The sequence below is a fragment of the Cyprinodon tularosa genome, unplaced genomic scaffold (assembly GCF_016077235.1).
Source record: "Cyprinodon tularosa strain WSP-4 unplaced genomic scaffold, ASM1607723v1 ctg551, whole genome shotgun sequence".
Lineage (NCBI taxonomy): Eukaryota > Metazoa > Chordata > Actinopteri > Cyprinodontiformes > Cyprinodontidae > Cyprinodon > Cyprinodon tularosa.
In genome coordinates, this window is record NW_024039287.1 from 492,023 (window position 1) to 499,543 (window position 7,521).

Genomic DNA, 7,521 nt, shown 5'->3' on the forward strand with positions numbered 1-7,521 from the left:
ATGACTAGCATAAAGTGGTTTAATATCAAGCTATTTCTGTGATCATTGTGAGTTTTTATTTCATTAAACAAGAAGTAACAACAATTTTGTCCATAGAACTATTAGTACAAACTCTTTGCTACCAAGCTAAGACTAAAGCCCTCAGTTAGACAAGATTTTCAAGTATTTATTTGCTTATGACAGAAAACTGCCAAGCTTTGCCAAACTGGGAGAATAATGGGAAAAAATCAGCTATTAAAGGTCAAAGCATCAGTAATCATTTATGTGATTTTAAAAATAGTTAACGATTACAAAAAAAGTTAAAATTACTGCAGTTTGTCATGAGGTCGGAGGAACTGTTGTATTAGGTTAGAGTTTCTTTCAACCTTTGAAAGATTGATCACCTAAGTTCTTAGTTTATTTTAAACCACACTCAATTCAGTATTAGCTTTATGATAATAAAAATGATAAATGCCATCCAAACAATGCATGATGATTTGTTTTCTTTACATCAAAAGGTCTATATTTAAGTTGATTTGCAAATGTTTTTATCTCTGCATCTGCTTGAGGAAACACAACACCCCAAATGAGTCCCAAAGATAAATATCTACTGGCAGAGATTCTTCCTGGAGTTCCTCTCCAAGTTATCCGTGTCCCCTTCTGTGGTTTTCAAGCCAGGCAGCCATTAGAAAAGCCCATCTCTTTAATCAGCTCCCTGGCGGAGGTACTGTGGGACACTCAGTTGACCACAGTATGTTTCCTCTTTTATTTTCTCCACCACTAGCCCGCCTACTTTATGGGAGAGCCCTGAGGTTTGGTGAAGCCTCTATGACAGGTGGACAGGTGGTAGTTTAAGAGGGCAAACAGGAGTGACAGGGACATAGAGGCTGCTGGTACAACTAAAACTACAGGGTAACCTCCTGCTGTCCAAACAGGTTAAGACACATAAAAGGCTTTTGGCCAATTTATAAATGCTTGGTGTGCCTTAAAATACGAAAACCATAATTATATTCAGATTTATGATGTTATTTATTAACCCTTTTTAAGGCCCTCAGTGAAATACTTTAAAAACAAACTTTTCAAGCCAATAGTGTTATTGGAATCCAGGACAAGACCTTATTACCTTTGTAACGCTAAAAAAATACAGATAGTTTGATGGCAAAAATTTATGTTAATGTAATAACATCAAAACGCCAACTTGCCCGAATATATTAAGAAAAATAACAAAAGTGCTTTTATAAGAGAGAGTGAAAGGAACGCATTATTTTAGTTTATAAACCTAAATATAAATGTTAACTATTAACTTTTTAACTTTTCAATTAGCTTTTTACCTTTTTTCTTGATTTGTTAACTTTTCTTTCAACTTAATTTATAGTAGGTAATATATCATTCAAGGTCTCATCTAATTGTTAAAATGCTAAAATAAGATGTACAGCCATGTAGCTGTATCTTTGCTGAAGGGCTGGATATAGATCTTGTGCTTCTAGACCTCACTGAGGGACAGAGGGGACTCCATTTGTAAGGGGTATGCAAGTGATCAGAAAAGCTAACTTGCCCTATAAAGGCTTAAAAGAAAAGAAAACTTGCATGTGTATGCCACTCTGCTCAATGGAAAGGGAGGGAATCAGGTATTTTATCTATGAAATTTTGTGTTTCGACACCAGAAAAAAAGAAAGAAAAATGCTCACCAGTGTGACTCAAGTATCACGTTTCAAGAACTTCCTGTATCGGTTAATTGTGCCACAACATCACTGACTCATGAAGGACAAGCAGATATTCTCTGTTTTCCTCAGTGAATTTCCCTTTTCTGCTCTGACAGAGCTGCAGAAAACAATGGTTTCATTCGCATTTGCATGAATTTAAAACTGTAAATTACATTACATTTAAATAACATAAAAAAAACAAGGCAGCAGACGTAAATACATGAGATATATCCATATTTTAGCCATGACTTTAATTCTTATCATGCTCATCATTGTGAACTAAATATAAAAGATATTCATTCTCCATGTGAATCCAAATATGCCGCGGAATTGTCCTCCGACTACTTCCAGTATTTTTCTTCATTTTTTTACAAGGTGGTTAGGCCCAGTAGCAGATCATATGATCTACGTGAAGCAAAAAATGTGTTTCCATTGCATTTCTGCAAAATATAATTTTAATGGGAGTGAAAACAATACACCCTATCAAAGCAGAAAATCTGAGCTTTTTCTAAGCTGCTGTGTTTACATTTAGAACATGTACTTTTAGAATTGTGATTTGCTAAATTTGATTATTAATGTAAATGCATCTGACTAAAGTTTGTAGCAAACATGTCAAAAAGGAGTAATTCCCATTTAATTCTTATGCTGAAGTCAAACTGGACTAAAATAACCTCAAATATACACATCATAGCAAGTAAGTGTATAAAGATAAATTAACTGTCTTAGGAGAAACTGTTTGGAGAATATAGATAAATAGTTCTGATTGTTCAAAGGAGTAAAAATGGCATCATATCAAAGCGAAAGTGGTGACAGACATCTATAGGCACTAGTTTCTATTTAACCATAACATTTGTTTAATGAATTGTAAAAATATACATTACTCAAAAAAATTAAAGGAACACTTTGTAATCAGAGTACAGAATCAAGTTAATTAAACTTCAGGGATATTTATTTGGTCAGGTAAGTAGCAGAGGGGGTTGTTAATCAGTTTCAGCTGCTTTAGTGTTAATGAAATTAACAGCAGGTGGACTAGAGGGACAACAACGAGACCACCATCAAAACAGGAATGGTTATACAGGTGGCCAATGACATTTGTTCCCCTCCTCATCTTTTCTGACTCATTTTCACCAGTTTTGCATTTGCTGGGGTCACAGCCACTACTGTTAGCATGAGGCGCTACCTGGACCCTGCAGAAGTTGCACAAGCAGTTCAACTCCTCCAGGATGGCACATCAATACGTGCCATTGCCAGAAGGTTTGCTGTGTCTCCCAGCACAATCTCAAGAGCATGGAGGAGATTCCAGGAGACAGGCAGTTACTCCAGGAGAGCTGGACAGGGCTGTAGAAGGTCTACAACCCATCAGCAGGACTGGTATCTGCTCCTTTGTGCAAGGAGGATCAGGAGGAGCACTGCCAGAACCCTACAAAATGACCTCCAGCAGGCCACTGGTGTGAATGTCTCTGACCAAACAATCAGAAACAGACTTCCCGAGGGTGGCCTGAGGGCCCGACATTATCTAGTGGATCCTGTGCTCACTGCCCGGCACCGTGGAGCTCGATTGTTATTTGCCACAGAACACTGGAATTGGCAAGTCCGCCACTGGCGCTCTGTGCTTCTCACAAATGAGAGCAGGTTCACCGTGAGCACATGAGACAGACGTGAAAGGATCCGGAGAAGCCATGGAGAACGTTATGCTGCCTGTAACATCGTTCAGCATGACCGTTTTGGTGGTGGGTCAGTGATGGTCTGGGGAGGCATATCCATGGAGGGACACACAGACCTATACAGGCTAGACAACGGCACCCCGACTGCCATTAGGTATCGGGAGGAAATCCTTGCACCCATTGTCAGACCCTATGCGGGTGCAGTGGGTCCTGGGTTCTTCCTGGTGCACGACAATGCCCGGCCTCATGTGGCGAGAGTATGCAGACAGTTCCTGGAGGATGAAGGAATTGTTACCGTTGATTGGCCCTCACACTCGCCTGACCTAAATCAAATTGAACACCTCTGGGACATTATGTTTCGATCCATCCGACATCGCCAGGTTGCACCTCAGACTGTCCAGGAGCTCAGTGATGCCCCGCTCCAGACCTGGGATGAGATTCCCCAGGACGCCATCCGTCATCTCATTAGGAGCGTGCCCCGAAGTTGTCAGACATGCATACACACACGTGGCGGACATACAAATGACTGAATACCATTTTGAGTTGCTGCAATGAAATTTCAGCAAAATGGAATAGCCTACCGCATCATTTTTTCACTGTAATTTTTGGGGTGTCTTTGAATTCAACCCTCTGTAGGTTGATAATTTTCATTTCGATCAAATGATGCAGAATCCTTTTGTTCCTAACACATCACCCAGTCCATATCAGTATAAATAAATAGCATAATTTTTTTCCTTTTAGATCTGATGTGTTTTTTCATGTGTTTATAGTCTTAGAGAACTACTACTTTTTGGATTTAAAATTAGTGAAACATTTCTAGACACTGGAATCAAAGGAGCTTGTAGATCTCTTGTTAAGCTGTAATAGTAAACGACCATCATCAAATCTGCATCAGCTGATTGCTTTTTATTTACAAACTATATTTTGTAAACAAAATACTCCAGATAAACCAAGAAACAAAACACAGGCACAGTTTAGTTACAGGTTTTTAAAATGTGTTTATGTGTGAGTAATTTTGTGATTGCATGGGAAGCAATCAGCCCAACGATATGCGTTTCTGCTAATCACATTTTCTGTTTAATTTGGTCTTTGTTTGAAATGAGAGGCAGGAAACAGGCCTTCCCTGGTTTGTTGTACCAATAAACATTTCAAGTTCAGATCCAGCTTTATTTATCACAGCTCACTTCCACATCCCATGGCTATGGTCGCCACATTTGCTGAATTAAAAGCTTCGGCTGTGTTTGCGTGTGCTTTCAGGTTGTTGATAAGAGGGAATCTGAGTGAATGTGTACATATACAATACTAGCAATAGGTGTCTGAACTGCATTGTGTTTGATGGACTGTAGTGACAAGAGTGTGCATGTGCTCACCTGTGTTTATACTCTCAAATATATCCCACATGTGAGAGGAGATCTAAACCCATTTACATTTCCTTTGCCCTACACTGGTACTTTCGAATATATATATATATATATATATATATATATATATATATATATATATATATATATATATATATATATATATATATATATATATATATATGAAAATAAAGAAATAAATACTCCCTTTACAGAAAGCTACACTTCCTGATGTTTGCCATTTGTCAGTTTGTATCAAAACTGTTATTGAAATTTTGTTTTAAATCATGGAGCGTGGAAATGACAGACCCTCCCCCACCTGTTGCTGCGCACTGCCCATCACCTCTGCCGTGTTTACGAAAGAGCCAAATTCAGAAATGTAAAAATATACCCAGCTACGGAAAAAAAAAAAGTCTTGGTCATTGCATGGAAAACAAAGGAGCACAAAACAAAACTCCTACCGCCGTAAAACAGTTGTGAAAAGCAAAATTAGTATGTCTGCTTAGCAGCCTGCAGTTTATCAGATGAGACTTTTTATTTTATGTCTTAGATGAGAGGTCTCCAATCCTGCTTCAAAAGATCTACTGTCCTGCAGACTTTAAATGCATCTCTGTTCTAGACCATCAAATAAATGGGCTGTTGCCCAAGAAGTCAGATGGGAACAGTTAGTACCAACCTGTCTGCTTAGAACTAGAATCTCAACTTAATATTTGATGCTGCATTTTCTATATTCACCTAAAATTTTCTATTCACCTAAAACTGCCTTGTTTAGAGAGTTATTCTGTCCTCTTAATATGTTTGATAGGTCTCCATAGGCAATGGAAACTTTACATAAATGTCATATCTTAATAGGTATGAACAGAATATTTTTTCATTAAATTAGAAAGAAAAAATAAGTAAAAATAAAAACCAAAATACCTTACAGAGGTTCCATAAAAGTTTAAAGAAATTAAAAGATGGTAACCACATTGGACTTTTTAGACCTCCTGTCTGTGTTTCTCTTGACTTTCCTCCTATCCTTCCTAATTCAAAGCATCTCTTTGAGTGACTGCAGCAGGAAAAAAAATAAAGGATGTGGCTGAAGCAAATAAAAGAATCATAACAGGATCAAAAGGATTTCTGCAAATCTATTCCTTCTGTCCTTGGCAGCTTTTTTACAGAAGACAAAGGAAAGACAAAGGAAAGCCGAAGGCAGCGATCGCAAAGCTCGGAAAGAGAAAAGAAGAGGAGGAGAGAGTAACAGGATAGCTTGTGAGAGGTTCATCGTTGCTGTCTGCTATCATTTGACTGATGCTCCTCTGTTTCATTCAAGTCTTCAGTCTTTTCTTTTTACTTTTCCCAATCCTCCATTTGTTTGACACATTTTTGCTGTGCACCAAATCAAGCAGGTGTTTGATGTCTACATTTTTCTGATTAATCAGGTTCCACATTCTAATTAGATCACCAGACCTGAGATAATTGATTAATTTAATTGGAAATTCAGATGAAATAAATAAAAAGGCAAACTAATTAAAACATAATTACCAGATGTCCACCAGGATACTACAAAAAACAGAGAATTTTTTAATCTTAAAATAAGATAACTAGATAACATGCACGCTCTGCCACAGACTGGCGATCTGTCCAGGGTTTACCCCGCATCTCGCCCATAGATTAACGAAGATAGGCACCAGCCACACCGCAACACTGACAAGAACTAAGTGGGAGAAGAAAGGTGGATAATACACACTTGAAATAAGACAAAGCAATGGTCTTGTTTGATTGACTTACCTCCTCAATTCAGGAAAAAATGCACTTATGTTAAGAAAAAATAACTTATTTAGATCTCAATTTTTAAAGAGCCAACTTGTCTTAGAGTAAAGCGACAGAAAACTCTGAAACAAACTTAACTGATTAGATTCAAACACTTTGGAAAAAAAACATTTAGAAAAATGTTTAAAAGTGTATTTTTCCTCATTTACACTTTTTGAAAGGGCTACTGACTTTAAGAACTCATAAAGGTTTACAAACACGACCTCTAAACTAAAAGCGGGAATTTGATTGGTTATCAAGAAAAAATATTTTGTTGTGTTTCAGCTGTGAAGCCCTGAACGCTTCTTGCCCAGAGCTGAATAACTCTGAACCCTGACTCTCTGCAGGGTGTTTTGCTTTTTAACAGCAAGTACAATTTCTAGAAAGTCCACTAAAAAGCTGCCGCACTTCTGCCCTCTGTTTTGGTTATTTCTAGTTTCTTTGTAATTTTGTCTCTTTTTAGTTGTTTTCTAGCTATGTTGAGTTCTTGAGTTACTCTCTGTTGCCTTCTTGTGCTTGTTTCCTTTCCCTTTGGCTTCCTTCTAGTTAGTTCTATTCACACCTGCTCAATATTTAGCTCATTAGCCCATCCTTTGCTCAGTTCTCCATTAATATACCGCCTCTGCAGTTCCTCAGTGTTGGTTTCTTGTTGTTTTGTTGCTTTGTCATCTGTTTTCTCCCCCCCTTGAGTTTTTCCTAAAGTTTTTTTTTTTTTTCAGTATTTTATTTTTTTTGGACTTTGCGTCAGTTGCCTGTGGGAACCTGATCTACAAAACTTCCCTCTGCCTCCTCATCTCTCCATTTGGGTTCCTCAAAAACCTCCACTCAACCATGACAAAAGGTTGCTTCTCATACCTGTAAAAATATAATCTCAGTCACAAAGAATCCAATGTAACCTGTTAGTTGGTTAGCTTCCAGTCAAACTGCAGAAATACTTTTAAATATTTGAATCATATTTATCCAATATTTATCCAGCTCCATTTAGCGGATGAAGAAACACTGACTTACTACAAAAGCAGTTTG